Consider the following 18,360-nt stretch of genomic DNA (forward strand, 5'->3'; position numbering starts at 1 on the left):
CAGGAGTTTAGAAAGAGTGGTAAGTTGAAGAGTGAATTTTACAAAGTTGCTAAGAAACTAGATTTTAAGCTAAATGTCCTCACCACAAAAAAAGTAATGATAATTATGTAATTGAGGGAGGCTCTTAGCTAATGCTATGGTGGTAATCACATTGCAATACACAAACGCATTAAATCAATGTGCTGTTTACCTTAGACTTGCTCAATGTTATACGTCAATTGTCTCAACAAAAAAAGAGAGTGATTTTTAGTTTCCTGGTTATACTTAAGTGCATTTTCAAATTCTATCTCAATGACCACCTGTGGCTTGTGTCTTAAAAAATAAAAACCAAACAGCAGAGAGACATTCTTTCCATACAAGTGCTAAAAGAAAAACTCTATTGTCTACAACTCCTTGAAGCATGACTGTGTCTGTCTTGTTCTCTGTGATATCCCTTGCTATGGGCATATTGTTGTGGTTTAATCACTTCAGTCATGTCCAACCCTTTGCAACCACATGGGCTGTAGCCCACCAGGCTCCTCTGTCCATGGGATTTTCCAGGCAAGAACACTGGAGCGGGTTGCCATTTCCTTCAGGTGCTCAGTCATTGTTACTGATTGACCAAATGCTGATCCTTGGGGTATGGATTAGAGATGGGAGCCGCTGACAGCAGGAAGGAGGCTGCAGTTTTGTCTGGATAAGGATGAGAGGGGAATGATGCATAGTCTGCAGAAGTTGGAGAATATGGGACCTTTTAGAGGTAGGACTAACAGGACTGAGAGAGAAAGAATTCATTTAGCCTGGACAACTGCACGGATTGCAGAGAGAGTCCAGTGAAGGGGGAGAGATAATGAGCTCACCTTGAGCTTTTTACAGGTAAGATGCTCTTGGCACACCTGGAAGAAGAGGCCCAGACAGCAGTAAGGATGAAGGACCGGGAGTTCAGGAAGCTGAAGAACCAGATTCGGGGGTCACAGCACCCAGATGGTGTTTGTTGGCAACTGCCTTCTCCCCAGTGGATCAAACTGCCCCACTCCTGTTCTCGGTCTGGAAAACCAAAATGTTGGCAGCTGTGGCTTGCTTCAGAGCTCTTGGAGAGCAAGAGGAAGCTTCACTGAGACAAGGATGCAAACTGATCCCAGGGGTGAGACAGAAACTGGGGAGAACCGGTTCAGCCAAAACAGACATCAATTACATGTATTGAGTCAGAGTCCAAGCTGAAGTTTAAGAAAGCAAGCTCACAGGGACACAGAGAAGCAGATCTTTCTGCTCAGTAACAACCACCGCCTAGGACCAACCGCATCGCCTTTCGGCTCATGCCTAGACGGGAACCACTTCTCATTCCTGGTGCGTCCTTGCTCTGAAATGGGCCTATGAGTCACTGGGAAAAGAGGATTCGATTAACCAAGATTCAATTCGACTACAGCTGTGGCCAAAAAGTAGGGTGTGCCTGCAGGACAAGCCTTCCCGTTGGGCAGCCAGGTTGCCTTGTACCCCGTTCAGGCCTGCTGTCTGTCACTGTGCCCCAATCTTACCATCAGGGGGAGTGCATGATGGGGAGAAGGCATGACAGCCTCCAAAGATCTTATTTCAAAATGTAAATGTCCCGTTAGGGTAGCACATCCCAGAGGCTAAGAATTTGTTGTGAATTTACTTCTCAGTTCTCTTTTCTCCTGGAGGGGTTGCTAGGACCAGCACTCTGGGAGAAAGGAATATTAATGAGGGAGAAGGAAAGGACAGAGGTCGTTGTGCAATTTGTTGCCAGGCATGGAGTGGGAGAGGGTTGGGTGGTGCAGCTTGAAAGCTGTGGGCATGAGGCAGGGAAGGGGTCTGCAGGAAGCACAGCCGTGCTGTTCCAGATGTGCGTGGGGACCAGTAGAGCTGATCCTCTAAGTAGCTCACATCCTGGATTGTTCTGAGTGGTCCATGAAGGGTCCATGATTGTTTCTCAACATAGAAAGCCTCTTCTTCCAGCGACCTTTTCTTATACTGACAATGATCTTTGACTCTCTTGGCATCACACCGGACAGTCTCTGTTTTCTAAGAAGGGCCCATCGTTAGCTGGAAGACAAAAGCCCAGCCAGAACCCAAGTATCCAGAAGGTATAGTCATCACTTTCAACAGATTTTGCACACACCTATAGCATCTGCATATAAGAAAGCGCTCCACCAACAGCTGCAGTCTCGACAAACAGCTGTAGGCTCTGCAGATACCTTCAAGTTCGGCAAACAGCTATATATTTCAAAGCAATTGCTATTGAAAATTGTGATTTGAAATTTAAAAAACACTGACAGGATTTCCCTTGTGGTCCAGTGGTTAAGAATCTGCCTGCCCATGCAGCGGGCATGGGTTCAATCCCCAGTCTGGGAAGATCCCACATGTCTTGGGGAAACGAAGTGTGAGCACTCAGCACTGCTGAGGCCTATGCGCCTAGAGCCTGTGCTGTGCAGCAAGAGAAGTCAGCGCAATGAGAAGCCCGCCCTGTAACCAGAGAGGAGTCCCCACTCACTGCAACTAGAGAGAGCCCATGTGCAGCAGTGAAGGCCCAGTGCAGGCCCCTCCCCACCTAACCAAACCAAACCAAACCAAATAAAACAAAATCAGAGAAAAATGTATAGACCAGAGGCTATGGAAATAAGGGTAGGCTCTGCAAACAGCTGTGCCCGCTGTGAGATGTGTGAATAGCTACAGGTTTTGCAAAGGAGACAAGCTCTGTGAACACCTATAGTCTACAGGTGCCTGCAGGTTCTACAAACAGCTATGGGTTCTGCAAACAGACTACAGGCTAAAAGTATCAACCACAGACCCAAACCTGAGAATACTATTAGAGCTTTGGAAACTGATCATCCCTTTAAACAGGAAATACTTATTAGAATAAAAATGGGAAGGGGTGGGAGAAGGGCAAGTAAATTTGATAAATAATGGTTAGGGGCTCTCTGGTTGGGTTGAAAATGTGTCCACATAATTCATCAAACATTTGGATGTGCTGAGAACAGTGCCAGGGACAATGAGAGATGCCCCCTGGGCCCTTCCTGATAGCCCTTGGGAATACCTGCACACAGCCCAGACTGGCTTCCTTCTGAGTCATGATTACTGTGTACTGGGCTAATGCCCTGGTTATCAACCAGAGCAATAAAAGCATATCACAATCCACTTGAATCCTGCATGCAAAGGTGATTGACACCTCTGCCAATGGCTGCTGGCATCGGGGCTGGGACAACCTTGCCTGTGGGGACACAGGTAATCTAAGGGCAAAGAATGGACCAGGACTAGGGCCAGGACTCCACGCAAGGCACCGCCCCAGTACATGATCTCTGCATGCACCTGTGTCCCTTGGTTCCAGAGAAGCATAGGAATGAGGCTGAAGCATTTGCTTGATTAAAGCAGGCTTCTGGGAGGAGATGATGGGCTTGGAGCATAGACACAACAGCTGACAGGAGGGGAGAAAGATGGCCGTCCCTGGTGGATCAGCTGGTAAAAAAACAAACAAACAAACAAAACACACGCCAGCCAGTGCAAGAGACAGAAGAGATGCAGGTCCCATCTCTGAGTGAGGAAGATCCTCTGGAGAAGGAAATGGCAACCCGCTCCAGTATTCTTGCCTGGGAAATCCCATGGAGATTTGGAGGGGTACAGCCCATGTGGTCGCAGAGCTGGATAGGATTGAGCACACACGATGTGCCATAATGTACGAGTGAGAGGGAAGGAGTAGTCCTGGAGGAACGCTGAGGCCAATGCACAGACACCTTCTGGCTGTGTGGCCTTGGGAAGATGATTTAACCTCTCTGAGCTTCAGTTGCATATTCTCTGGAAAGTGGGGATAGTAATATAGGACCCACCTCATAGTCTTGTAGTAAGCATTAGATAAGTAAAGGGCTCGGAATGGCAAGAAGCTTGGAGTTCTAACCACTGAACCTAGAGGGAATTCCCTGTCTCACTGTTCTTTATTGTCTCACAGTACAATAAGGTCAAGTCTGAGACTTGACCTCAAGTCTGAGGTCAAGGTGTTGGCAAGGCTGGTCCCTCCTGAGAGTGTGAGGGAGCATCTGTTCTGTGCCTCTCTCCTAGGCCGGATGACAAGCGTTGGCATTCTTTGACTTGAAGACCCATTACCCCAATCTCTGCTCTCACACGGCATTCTCCCAATGTGTGTGTCTATGTCCAAATTCCCCCTTTTTATAAAGACACCAGTCACATTGGATTAGGGCCCACCCTAATGACCTCATCTTCTCTGACCATCTGTAAAGACTCTATTTCCAAGTAAGGCCACATTCTGAGTACTAAGAAATAGGGTTTCAATGTTTTTGGAGAAGACACACCCATAAAAGTAATGATGAGGATGGCGATGGTGACGGTAGTGGTGGTAACGGTGTCTCTCGTTTTTTGTGCCTCGCTGTGCCTGATTGAACAGTTTAAAGAAATGCCTGCTCACTGCCTGATGTTAGGCCTTGTCCATTTTAGGCTCATAGTAAACATCCACAGCAGGGCTTCCCTGGTGGCTCAGTGGTAAAGAATCCACCTGACAATGCAGGGGATGCAGGTTCGATCCCTGGGTTGGAAAGATTCCCTGGAGGAGAAAATGGCAACCCACTCCAGTATGCTTGCCTGGGAAATCCCATGGACAGAGGAGCCTGGCAGGCTACAGCCCAAGGAGGTCACAAAGACTCAGACACGACTTAGTGACTAAACAACAACAACAACAACAACATATTGAGTGCATTGACTCTCAGTCAACCCCACCCTGCCTGACCTTGCTGGGTGACTTGAAGTTGGAAAGTCCCTACTCCTTGTTCTGGGTCCCCTCTCCAATCCGAGACAGAAGACTACATGGGGTGGGAAAACTCAGCCCAGGAAGCAGGAAGCAAGTTGTTTGAGCCAGCACCACTGTATCGATATTCCCAAGGTTCTGAGCAAGCAAGGCAGGAGGCCATGTGGTTTTATACATGTCTGTATAAACAGATGGCAGGGAAATACGCCGATGTGACAGGAAGGGATGATAAGGCATGAAGAGTCATGAACACTTTGGCACAACCTTCATCCCAGCTGAGCCCAGGCTCCATGTTTGCTCAGGTGTGGCCCTTCTCTTGCCACAGCTCGGATTGCATCACCTGTTGCTCCAGAAGAGAAGAGGTTAATCTGGGGGATGTAAAAAAAAACAAGCACACACTCCTTGGCAACACTGCCACCCACCCCCTTACACGCACAGCATACCTCCTGGGAATAATCACACATTCTAACACGCTACATAACAACAGTCCCCTCCTTAGCTTCCCTGCAGTTTGCAAAGCATTTGGGTACACTTTATTTTACATATCTTAAATATTTTAAGATCATTTCAATTCTACAGAAACTCTGCAAGGACAGTGCTAAGAATGCCCTTGTCCCTTTTATCCAGATTCTTCAACACTTCTCCACATTTGCTTTGTCACCTTCTCTCTCTCTCTTTTTTTAACATATTTAATTTAATTATTTATTTGGTTACATCTAGGTCTTATTTGCGTCATGTGGGATCTTCTCCTGTGGGCCCAGTAGTTGCAGTGTGCAGAACTCAGTTGCTCTGTTGCATGTGGGATCTTAGTTTCCTGACCAGGGATTGAACCCGTGTCTCCTGCACTCTGCAACAAGAGAAGCCACCGAAATGAGAAGCTCGTGTACTAGAGAGTAGCCCCTGCTCGCCACAACTAGAGAAAATCCCTCACAGCAATGAAGACTCAGTACAGCCAAACATAAATAAATAAATGAAATACATTAACAATTAAAGCATTATTTGTTTAACCATTTATATATGACAAACTTTAATAGCCCAGATGGTAAAGCAACCGCCTGCAATTCAGGAGACCCAGGTTCAATCCCTGGGTCAGGAAGATCCCCTGGAGAAGGAAATGGCCACCCACTCCAGTATTCTTGCCTGGAGAATTCCATGGACAGAGGAGGCTGACCGGCTATAATCCATGGTGTTGCAAAGAGTCAAACACGACTAAGTGACTTACACACGCACACACACACACCATTCTCTGAGCATTTTGTTATACTCTGGCACGAGCAAATGTCCCAGGCTCATTTGTCCTTCCCTGCTCTGGCCCTGGAATCAGCCATACCTACAGGAGCCCTGGTTTGTTCTAGTGGAGGGTGGTTTAGAAACTGTGATCTGGGGGCTTACTGGGCTGCCGTTACTGGGGTATCATTACCTCTAGGCCTTAGGAAGGAGCTAGGACATGTTTGTATAAACAGCCACTTTTCATTATTTGCAGTGGTTGTGTTTTATAAAGTCACTACAAACACCAAATGGACTATTTAGGGGAACACTGGACCATTTAGGAGAAATGGGAACCAACAGCCTCAACACAGGGCTAAGTGATCTTCTGGCCCCAAAGGAACTGGTTCCAATCCAGGGCAGACACAATATGTGGAATAAACTCCAGTTGTGCAATAAATACTCTGCCTAGTCACCAGATGGTGGAGATGACGAACCTGACGGTGAAGAAGAAGAGTTGGCTGTTTAAGGAGAGTGCTCCTGGCTGGCGGCAAGTCCACTGGGGAAGCCCAGTGGCCTCTGCCAAAGGAGAGCGGCCCTTGTTCATGGGTCCAGCTAGAATTCTCTCTTCTATGACTCAGCTACACTAACTCTTACTATTTTCCACTTGCCTGGGCCAGGGGACTTTCAGGGGTCAGTGGCTCTGTTCCTGGGAGAAGTCTAAGGTCCTGGGAAGGCAGAGGCCCATGAACTGGCCTGGTCAGGAGATGGCAAAGGGATGGGAGTAGAGAGGCCAGATAGCTGCATACCCCCAAAGAATCTGACCCCAAAAAAGAATCAGCCAAACTCCAATGCAGTGCCCAGTCCCAACTTAGCTGATCTTGATTGGGACATGAGTGGGAAAACGAGTTCCTTGCTCAGAACAGCTCAGAGCAGGACTTCTGAGCTGGGGGCCTTGCCAGCTGACCCTGCCACCCCTTCCTGGCCCTTCCTGGCCTCGGAGGAACACGATGAGGTGGGGCAACCACCCCCGGGGGTACAGTCTCTGTTTCTGTGCTTCTAGCACTTGAACACCCTCCCCCTAGCCCCACCCCCCCACAGTCCCAAGTCTTACTCCTTGCCACCACCACCCCAGCACCCTGCCCCACCCCCAGTGCTTAAACATTTACCAAAGCCTGTTCAGGTGATTTTCCAGGGGCTTTGGCCCCGTCAGGCACTGATGAGCACTGAGCGTCACTCAGCGGTCCATGGAGCAGAATTGCTGACGCTGACTTAATGCCCCCCACCCCCTACAAAGGTCCCCATTAAGGCCCTTGCCACTCCACAGCCCTTCAGCCTTGGCCTACCTCCCAGACCCCAGGCACCATTGTTCTGAGTTATTTTCTCACCAAAGCACCAGGTTTGTCTCCAGAATACAAGGAGAATGGGAGGGGAAGGCAGGGGCCGGGTGGAGGGGTGGTGCGGGGAGGCTGGGTTGTTATAGTCACAGCCACGTCTGAGTGACAGGTCAAGGAGCTGGAGATCTGGCTTTCCACATCTTAGGCAAGTGATGTCAACCTCTCCGGGTCTCAGTGTCCTCATCTATAAAGTGCAAAAACCTAGATAGATAGATACTAGAAGTTTTTTTGTTTGTCTCAATACGACTGAGCGACTAACACACGCAAGTTTTGCAAATCTGAAGCAAGATCATGAGTATTTTTAAGTTGCTGAAAATAGTAACGATCCACAAGAAAAAAAAGTTTAACTCTCACTTGACTTCTTTTATCAGCATTTGTGTAGCTGTGGTACCAAATGCTACGGAATCATATGTCCAGCTGTGAAGTCTTAGAAGCCAAGAATGTCATAAGTTGGATAGCATTACTCATTTATTTAAAAGTTTCTGACATTTTCAACACTAATACATATTGGGAATTGCCAAAAAAAATGTTTTAAAGGGCATTTCAGCACTTTTTAAAACTTAAGTGTTTTTCAGTAAAATATATATATATATAAGAGATGTATTATTAAAGTTTTATAGTAGAGTTCATTTTTAATTAAAGTGTGTATGTTAGTAAATCTGTCATGTCCAACTCTTTGTGAACCCCATGGATCGTAGCCCACCAGGCTCCTCTGTCCATGGGATTTTCCAGGCAAGAATGCTGGAGTGGGTATCCATTCTCTTCTCCAGGGGATCTTCCCAACCCTGGGATCAAACCCAGGTCTCCACATTGCAGGCAGATTCTTTACCATTTGAGCCACATAATGTGTAAAGACTAATGTTGAGTTTTTCCAGTGTGACTGCTACTTACTATCTAAGGAAGAACATGATTTGTTGGATAACTTCAAAATGGTAAATTATATCATGTTTAGATAGGAATTGAATGTATTTAAAAGTGGATTGATACTATTTTGTATGTTAGAACTTCAACAATTTCAGGACATGGTGTATGGAATTCTTGCATTTTCCATCATGAATAATCAACAGGTTCCCTGCCATACATTTTAAGCCTGGTTTCTACTCAGTGGGAGAGAAACTTTCAGGCTGGTTTTTCTAAGCATGTCTCCATATTTAACACTATACAGTCTCCATTTCCAATAAAAGCAAAGCCGAATTGGAAGAAATCAGCATTTGCTTTGTTTTAATTTTTTTTTTTTTTTGAAGAATCCAAGATGTCTTGTTGTGTTTTAAATACTGGGTTGGCCAAAAAGTTCTTTTAGTTAGTGAACATGTTGCTCAATAAAGTTCTTGGTGAAAATGAAAAATATGTCTTGTATTTTCACTTAAAATCGAACAACCTTTTTGGCCAACCCAATAATTTCAATCAAAGATGAATGCAAATTATAAACCTGGCGATGAACACTTTGAGGCAAATTTCAAGATTCCTCGTGAAGTTGCTATGCTTCAGCATCAGTATTTTTTCTTTCTCCTTACTAACCAACCAGCCATTGTGGTTAGACATAAAATGATAAATGACAGTATTGAAAAACTATTTAAAGTTGTTTAATGGTCAAAAAATACACATCGACTATCATGTGCTGCTGAGTAAGAAGCTGTGCCCTGGAGAGGCCAGTCACAAGAACTACTTGCTCACTCAGTAAGTACGCCCATTGCTCTGGGGGAAGCTTTTTAATTTGTTCTAATTTATTTTTAAGCAGTTAATAGGGTTAGGTGGTTTTAAATGTAAAAACTACAACAGCAAAGTGGAATTACGGGGTTGAATTCAACATGCATTTATAATTTCAATAGCTGTTGCCAGACTGTTCTCCAGAGGGTTTGTTCCAATTTACATGCTCAGCAGAAAGATCTGAGTGCTGTTTCTACACATCTTTGCCAACTCAGGGTATGTTCTGACGAATGTTTGATCTTGGCCAATCTGATAGGTGGAAGTGGTATGTTAGTGCTAGTTTAAATATGCAGTTCTCTTATTGCAGGTGAGATTGGCATCTTTTCAAATGTTTGAGTCATTTGAATTTTTTTCCGCCTGCAGATTGTCTGTTGATATCCCTTGTTCATTTTTTTCTATTGAGGATTGTAGGTTTTGTGTTTTTTTTTAAAACTGATTTGGAGGAGCTCCTTATTTATGATCTGGAGAAGAAAATGGCAACCTACTTCAGTATTCTTGCCTGGAAAAAAACCGTGGATGGAGGGGCCTGGCAGGCTACAGTCCATGGGATGACAAAGAGTCAGACACAACTGAGCGACTAACTATTTATGAGGGAAAATTAGCTGTATGTTTATGACATTAACCACAAATACTTTTTCAAGTTTGTTGTTTATCCTTCAGTTTTGTTATCATAGTTTCTGTCATGCAGAAAATTTTGAAATATATATGTATAATTTTTTGGAGTGGAATTTATCAAGCTTCTTTTTTTATGACTTCTGGGTTTGTGTCCTAATTAGAAAGGCCTTCTAATTAGAAAGGGTGAGGAAAATGATTATTTAATTTAGTAAAACTGTATGAAATAGAATTGGACTAGACGCCATCATCTCCTTAAAAAGTCCCCTGCGAGGAAGACTTCACTCTGGGAGATAGTGAAGGACAGGGAAGCCTGGTTGTGCTGCAGTCCATGGGGTCACAAAGAGTCGGACAAGATTAAGCCGCTGAACGACAACAACAAGGAAGACTTTGGGAGACCTTGGGCTCTCACAAGCCTTTGGTTGGTACAAACGGATTTATCCCAACCTCTGCATTGAATCAGTGTGAAGGCTGATACCCAGAGAGGGCAAAGTCCAGTCAGGGTTGGTGCAGAACTAGCCCAACCGCTTTCCCTCAGGGGGCACTGCTTTCTCTTCTCAAGGCACCCCCAGGTGAGGGTAAGCGCAAACTGGGCCATATTTCTGCATAGAGCACGCCTCGCTGACTCTGCTGAGAAAGGGGAAGAGAGGCTGCCACTAGCTAAGTCGGGAGGCGGATTCCCGGAGCCCACGGGGGTGGCGGAGAGGGCGGGGGAGGGAAGGTCAGCCAGGTGTGGGTGGAGCCTCAGGCACCGCCCCTTCCTACCGTCTTCTCGAGGCCACGCCCCTCCCGGGCCCCCTCCTGACCTGTCAGAAAGTTCCTCAGGGCCCAGCGCCTTCCCAAGAGCCTCATCTGCAGGATCAGCTCTTTCGTTCATTTCTGCATTTCTAAGAAGCAGTGAGCTGGGTTGACAGCAAAGCTCAAGAAGCTGCAGCTTCAGCATCTGCCTCGATTTACCACAGGTCCTTCCCCGGCTGCGATGGACCCCGGCGTGGTGTCGCCAGGGTCGCATATTTTTGTAATCGCCACTTGAATTCTCTTTCTGAGAGAGCTCTCCCACACTGGGGCTTCCAGTCCCACAATCGACTGCGGATCTACAGTTAAGCGATGATAACCGATAACCGTTGGGGAAACCAGCTCAGGGGGGAAAGCCCCGCGTGGGGGTGGGGATCTTCCCGTCACGTCTAAAATCACATCGAGCCAGGGGACCTTCTTTAGTCACAAGTTCGGCAGAGCAATGTCAGCCTCCCAGCGAGCCTGGCCCCCCAAAAGCAGGGCTCTCACGTCTGGAAATTCTTTTCCAACCCACATGGGGACCACGACCCTTATGTATATTAAAGGGGGCATGATATAGTGACCCAGTAAACATAGTCCTGATTTAAATAATCTACTATACAATGGGCTTCCCTGGTGGCTCAGATGGTAAAGAATCTGCCTGCAATGCAGGAAACCTGGGTTTGATCCCTGGGTCAGGAAGATCCCCTGGAGAAGGGAATGGCAATCCACTCCAGTATTCTTGCCTGGAGAATTCCATGGACAGAGGAGCCTGGCGGGCTACTGTCCATGGGGTCACAAGGAGTTGGACATGACTGAGCGACTAACAACACTACTGACAGGATGAATGGATGAGTGAGGGAATGAGTTGAATGACAGCCTCCTGGAAAGGCCGCTTCTCCCCCATCTCAGCCCCTCTCAGAGGATGCGGGGTGGCAAGGAACAGAGGCAGCCAGAAGGCGCTGGTTCCTTCCTCCAGGCCCAGCTCAGCGGGCACTTCCTATTGGCCGCAGAGGCTACAGTTACACGTGCAGGTGCCCTCCTGATCTCAGGGGTGGGGTTGGGTGGGGTGAGACGCCTCTGTTCATTCCCCTGGGCCTGAGTGAATAGGTGGTGGTGGGGATGTTCTTGAGTGAGAAGTGTTGGGAAGGGGGGAGTCATGTGTGGGGAGTCAGGGGTCGTGGAAGTTTCTGAGAGGGAAGGAGATGGGGGGCAGCTCCCCACATATATAGTCTGCATATATTCACCACCACCTCCCTCCATGTGCTTTTGGGTGGCACTTTCCTTCTTCCCTTCCCTTCTGTCACCCTGCCCTTCCCACCCTTCCTAACAAGTCTTTTCCACATCATCTCCAGGGAGTCTGGAATGTGATTTAATCTGCGTTTGTTCCTTCAGTCCTGTTCTGTCTCCCCTGTTCCCTCCAAGGTTCTGTATTCCCTGCTCCCCATGTCGTGCTGGGGGCTCCTTTCTGGTGGGAATGGTGCCTCCCTCCTCAGACTAGGGGCTCTCTGCTCCCTGATAACTGTTGGCATTTAGGTAAAAGCTAAGAGCAGAGTGTTGTGTGGGGAGTGTCACTCTCAGACAGGAATCTAAGGGTGAGTAGAAAAAAAGGGCTGTTACAAAAACCCTGAGAAGGTGTCAATAGAGCACATGGGCGTCCCCCTTCTCTTTTAATGAAGAAGATTGGTACTAGGTTACACTTTCCGTGCGTGCTAAGCTGCTTCAGATGTCCGACTCTTTGCAACCCCATGGACCATAGCCTGCCCGGCTTCTCTGTGCATGGGGTTCTCCAGGCAAGGATACTGGAGTGGGTTGCCATGCCCTCCTCCAGGGGATCTTCCTGACCCAGGGATCAAACTCACGCCTCTTACATCTCCTTCATTGGCAGGCAAGTTCTTTACCACTAGATGTAAGGAGTGACATCTGTCTCCCTCAGCCCTGTCCCCCAAACACCCAGTTCCCCTCCTCCCCCTCAAACACCATTGGCAGCACCTCCCTCCCACCACACACAATGTATGAAATGGTGGTAGTGAGAATGCAGCTGGTTATATGAGCTTAGACTTTCTCTTGTATTTAAAAAACAAAGGTTGTGCAACCACTTTCAAAAACTTTTTGGCGATATCTTGAAAACTGACCACTGGCATATCCTATAACCAAACAGTTTCTTTTCTAGGTTTCTTTCTGACAGAGATGCACATGTCTGCTCACCATGAGACTGTTCAAAAATGTTCATCACAGCATCAGGCCTGAGAGTCAGACATTGGAAATATCCAACAACTCATGGAAGGCAGAATAGATAAATAAGTTACAAAATAGCCCTCTAATGGGCTAGCAAACAGTGATGAAAATGGACCCAGGACTGGGTGTGTCCCAGGAATGCGCTGAGAAAGCCAGATTTACAAGGGGCATGTGGAACTCTTTGTGCAAAGATTTAATGCAACAACCAGGAATCTACAGTGCTTGGCCTCAGGTTGTGGTGACCGTTGCAGGGAGAGACAGCGGCAATGGGGGGGTTTCTGAAGTGTTGTCCGTGTCCTCCTGAGCTCAGAATCCTGAATCCCAGGGTCTGTGGTGCCTCAAGGTAGAAGAGCAACATGAAAATGGGGATGCGGGACAACGTGGCGGAGGGAAGTCATCGTGTATGAGAAGCGTGGGGAGCCCTGCAGGGACCGAGTGAGCTGGATGATCAGCCCCCCACCCTGGCCTGAGCAGCCCGTTGGCTGGAGCAGGACTGGGAAGGCTAATGTGCTTGTCAATCAGGTTCAGGATTTGCGTCCAAAGCCCTTTGCACAGCCTCGGTAGGATCGGAGAGGAGTGAGAGCTGGATGAACAGCTTGAATGCAACATAATGCGAGCCAGCAGGGAGGTGTGGGCCCGAGCCACGGGCCCTGAGGAGGAGGCATCTCTCAGGGCCAAGGAGCTGGCACAGAAAGAACAGGAGCCCCAGGGCCAGCGGAGGGCCAGCAGAGTCAGAGGATCAGGGTTGGGGAAGCCCAGGAACTTTGGGGAACTGCATTTTCTCTGGAGCAAAAAGTTTATGCAGGGAAGTGAAAGGAAGTGAGGCAAGGAACTGGGGCAGGACAGGACCCCGAACTGTGACCAGCTTGGTTTATCTCACTTGGGAGTCAAACTTTCCCTTCCTCCCTTCCTTCCTTTCTTTCTTTTTCTCCCTTCCTTCCTGCCCCTCTCCCTCCCTCTCTCCCTTCCTTTGTTTTTTTTTCACTTTTTCTTCTGCCTTTAGAAAACCAGTACCTAAAATAACTTAAAATAACCTTCCCTAAAATAACTTTGGAATATGCAAAAGCCGAGAGTGTGAGCTCCGTGAAAACAAGAACTTTGTTAATTCCCCATCATTTCCCCAGGGTTCATGGTGGTACATGACATTAGGTAGATGCTCAAAACATATGCATGGATGATGTGTTGATGACAAGGGTACTGTGCTGCACCTGTAATATTACCTGGGCAAGATGGGGATTGACCATCTTGAATCATTATAATTAACCAGTAATCTTGGCAAATGCCACAGCAGGGTACTGGGGCCAAAACACCTTACCTTGGGCTGGGGGGTGAGGAAGGCTTCCTGGAGTGAGCAGTACAGAAGCTGAGACCTGAAGGTCATGGTAGGAGCTAGTCAGGACAGGTAGGTGTGTTCCAGGCAGAGGGAAAAACACTGGAGAGGCCCAGAGGCAAGAGAGCCCTAATTGGGGTTGGAGGGAGGTGTATGTGCGTGACTGGGGGCAGGAGTGAGTTTGAAGATGACAGAGCTCCAAGGCCAAATTAAGAATATGTGGCTTTGACAGGGAGCTCTGCTCACGTCATAATGTCATGTGGCCGCCTGGAAGGGAGGGGAGTTTGGAGGAGAATGGACACCAGGAAGGCTGATTCCCTTCGCTGTTCACCAGAAACTATCACAGCATTATTAATCGGCTGCGTCACAATATAAAATAAAGTTAAAATAAAGGAATATGGGCTTTGTTTTAAGGACAGGGGAGTTTAGGCAGGACAATGCTGCGATAAATTTTGTGGCAAAAGGAACAGATCTGAGAGGGCAGGGAGAAGGGAGCCAGGCAGGTGAGAGACTGTTAACACCAGGTGATGGAGCGGGAGGGTGGTCTAGGCGAGGACAGAGGCCATGGGGGCAGGAAACAGCAGGACTCACAGAGTCTTCTGAAGGGAGACGACTTCCCTGGCGATCCAGTGGTTAGGACTTAATCTTCCACTGTAGGGGACACGGGTTTGGTCCCTGGTCAGGAAACTAAATAAATAAATAGAGACTGGTCTTGGGGACCAAGGATGGGTGAAGGAGAGAGAAGAGCTTAGCATGACTCCTAGGTTTCTGGCCTGGAAAACAGACTCAGTATGGGGAGAGGGACATTATGTAGATGCTACACAAGTGTTCTGTAAACGCTACACCGGGTTTCCCTGGTGGCTCAGACTAAAAGCATCTGCTTGCAATGCAGGAGACCTGGTTTGATCCCAGGAAGATCCCCTGGAGAAGGGAATGGCAACTCACGTCGGTATTCTGGCCTGGAGAATTCCATGGGCAGAGGAGCCTGGTGGGCTATCACGACTAACACACACGCAAGTGTTACTTCTGCTTATTCAAATGTACTGTTTGCCTGTGGCTCCTCTTCAGTGATGACTGATAGAAATGACAAGTGGCCTGTCCCCAGGCTCCACCGGCTCTCAAGGGCTCAGACCTGGTTCTTAGTCTGTGGATATCCTTCAGGCTCCTTTCTCCTCCCTTCACCCTCTAGCTCTTAAGGAAGCAAAATTTTTCCTTTCTGGCCCTGAGCCCAGCTATCAGCCAAGGATTGCGTGAGTCCCCCTGCGAGTCACCTGCTCCTTACTCATTCCTGCAGGGAAATGCCCCACCTGCCATGGGGCATGGCTTTTGACTCAATTTCCCTTTCTCCCACCCAGGGTTTTCTGCTCATCTGTCAGGCCTCCTGCCTGGTAGCCCCTTCCTTCCTTTTGGCTTCCCTCACCTTTCTCCCGAAGCTGCAGCTTCTTTGAAAATCTTCCCCACCCTTCCAGAACCTCTTGATTGTGCATCCGTGCATGCACCTCTTGGGTGCTAAGCTGTAGGTGCGCTCTGATCCAGCAGGTGGTCACCCTGACCTTGACACAGGATATCAAGGCACATACTTAGGTTTGTGTAGATAGACTGGCTAGACTGGAAGGTCTCCAAGGCAGAGCCTGGTCTCATTGAACAGCCTCAAAGCCTGGCACTCAGTAAATATTTGTTGAGAAGAAGAATACAGCAGACAGGGAGGTGTGCTTGCAGACCTCCCTCCAAGAAAAGACTTGCTACCCACTGCCAGGAGTGTGGTCAGCTGACGGGTCCAGTTCTTAGCCTCTCCCTGGTCCCCAGGGCTGGGACGAGGGTGAGGAAAGCGAGGCACCCAGAACACACAATGTGAGGTGGTGCTGGCTCTCACGGTCATGCAAACACCCCCTTTTATTCTGTGCACGTCGCTCACCTCTCTCTAGTCCTGGCACTTGAGGGCCAATGGGGACTGAGCACAGCAGTGGTCCTAGGGCCCGGGCATCTCTGCCCAGCTCAGGCCGGGCTCCTCCCATGGGCTGGCTATCTTCGCTTGGGAGTTGCATATCAGGCTTGTGGAGAATTGTCAGATCTGCCCAATCCTGTTTCCTTTCACGGCAGTGACTCCCCAGGGACCCTTTCCCATGCCTATCTTCATCTCAGCAGCTGCTTCCTGGTGAACCTGACCTGATGAGCAGGTGCATCCAGATTACAAAGCAAAGCACCGATGCCCCTGGGAGTACCTCACGCCCCGTCTTGGACCTAGTGTCTGGCATAAATCACAAGGACTGACTGAATGGCGAGGAGATCCCCAAGGGTCTGAACGCCTGGTGGGAGTCCAGTGACTAGATATGCTGGCTTTGGCACCCCTGTAGCTAGTCATGGAGGCAGCAGAGCTGTTTCCATGGTTTAAACGTTCTCCTGAAATCTATGCTTTTAGAGGAGATAAGGCCACTCGGGTTCACAAAAGGACCCAATCTTTTTGCTTTTGGTGGGAATGATATCAGAGCAGTGTGGCAACATTGGCTTATCTTGGATAAGCAATAATTCCCGTCAGCACCTGTATATAAACATGTTTTTCGCTGGGCATAATGGGAGCAGAGGAGAGCAGTGGGAAGGTCAATGGCTTTGGACTGTCGCACCAGGTATCCTCAGGTGAGTCATCCTACCTCTCTGAGATTCAGTTTCCCCATCAGTAAAGTGGGATCTAGGAATGTCTGGTTATGGGGACTGCGGGGATTAGATCAGATCACAATGTAAAGAGCCCACTACAGTGTTTAGCCCAGCATGGAGTGGCAGCTACTATTATCATCAACTAATGCCTATCAAAACCTATTTTTTTTTTCTTTTTACTATTTGACCATGCCACTCAGTGTGTGGGATCTTAGTTCCCTGACTTGGGATCAAGACCAGTGCTTCCTGCAGTTGAATTGCAGAGTCTTAACTATTAGACTGCCAGGGAAGTCCTGCCCATCAAAGCCTTTTCAAAGATAGAGTTGATAGGCATGAATGCCACCAGGTGGTGAGTGGCCTAACTGCTTTGCATGGACCAAGTCAAGACAACACCAGTGACAAGTCACTTCAGCCACGTCCAATTCTCTGCGACCCTATGGCCCATAGACTTCTCTGTCCTTGGAATTCTCCAGGCAAGAATACTAGAGTGGGTTGCCACGCCCTCCTCCAGGGTATCTTCCCAACTCAGGCATAGAATCCACATCTGCATTGGCAGGCAGGTTCTTTACCACTAGCACCACTTGGGAAGCCCAAGTTGAGACAGAGACCATTCATTTTGAGAATAAGAGAGCATTCAAACTCTGAGGCCACAGCAAACATGGACATGAGCTGAGCCAAGCTCCTTGGGAGCCAGGGACAAGCTGGAAGAGTGAAGTGCAGTGGGAATCTTCAAGTTTCCAGTCGAAAGCAGAGCTTGGTGTGGAGTGTGGGAGATGGAATAACCTCTCTATTTACAAAGGGTTTAGTCAATGTCTCAGGGATGCTCACGTAAATCAGCCTGAAGGATCAATACATACAAATGACTTGGTACCTGGATCCACCAGGAAGATCCACAGACCTACATTTCTCTGGGTGCCCAGGGCTTTTTAGAAAGGAGACTGTTCCACATGCCAGGGACTATGGCCAAAAAATAAACCACAAAATAAAATAAAAAAGAACATTGGTACTTAAAAAAGAAAAACAACAAAAAAAGGGAGACTGTTGCCTTTTCCTCCTAGGAGGCAGGAGGTTGCATATAAAGAAGGCCTTTATGTGGTTTGGGGCTCTGTAGAATACCCTACATGTACATATGGAATAAAGACTGAAAGGATTCTGTAAAGCAATTATCCTTCAATTAAAAAATAAATAATTTAAAAAAAAAGACTGCAAGGAAATACATAAGTGTCAACCATTGTTTTTTCACTTAGGGAGTGGAATAATGGGTGATTTTAATTTTCTTTTTTATACTTTTTCGTTTCCTCTGAATTTGTTCTCCACAGACGGTGACGATGTAGGTAGATGGAGGGTGGAGTGAAGGAAGTCAACAAGGATTTTTTAAAAATATATTATCCTCAGAATCTATTTACCTTGAGGATGAGGTTCTAGACTCAGCATTTTCACGGCCTGAACAAGAATCCACTGTCAGCTTATGGTTTCTAGCAAACAAGTGAAAGGAATCCACCAAAGCTCTTTACACCCCATTCAGGATGGGAGTAAGGAGGGCCCAGGAAGCCTAAATGATCATCTCAGATTCTCATTCATTCTTCCCTTCGACACAAGGAAGGGAAGTGGAAGCGGAAGTCCTGATTGTCCCTAGAGCAGCTCTGTGATGAGTCAGAGGCTCAGAGAGGATCTATGGAGAGAGATCTCTGCACTCT

This window comes from Cervus canadensis, chromosome 28 (assembly GCF_019320065.1).
Source record: "Cervus canadensis isolate Bull #8, Minnesota chromosome 28, ASM1932006v1, whole genome shotgun sequence".
NCBI lineage: Eukaryota > Metazoa > Chordata > Mammalia > Artiodactyla > Cervidae > Cervus > Cervus canadensis.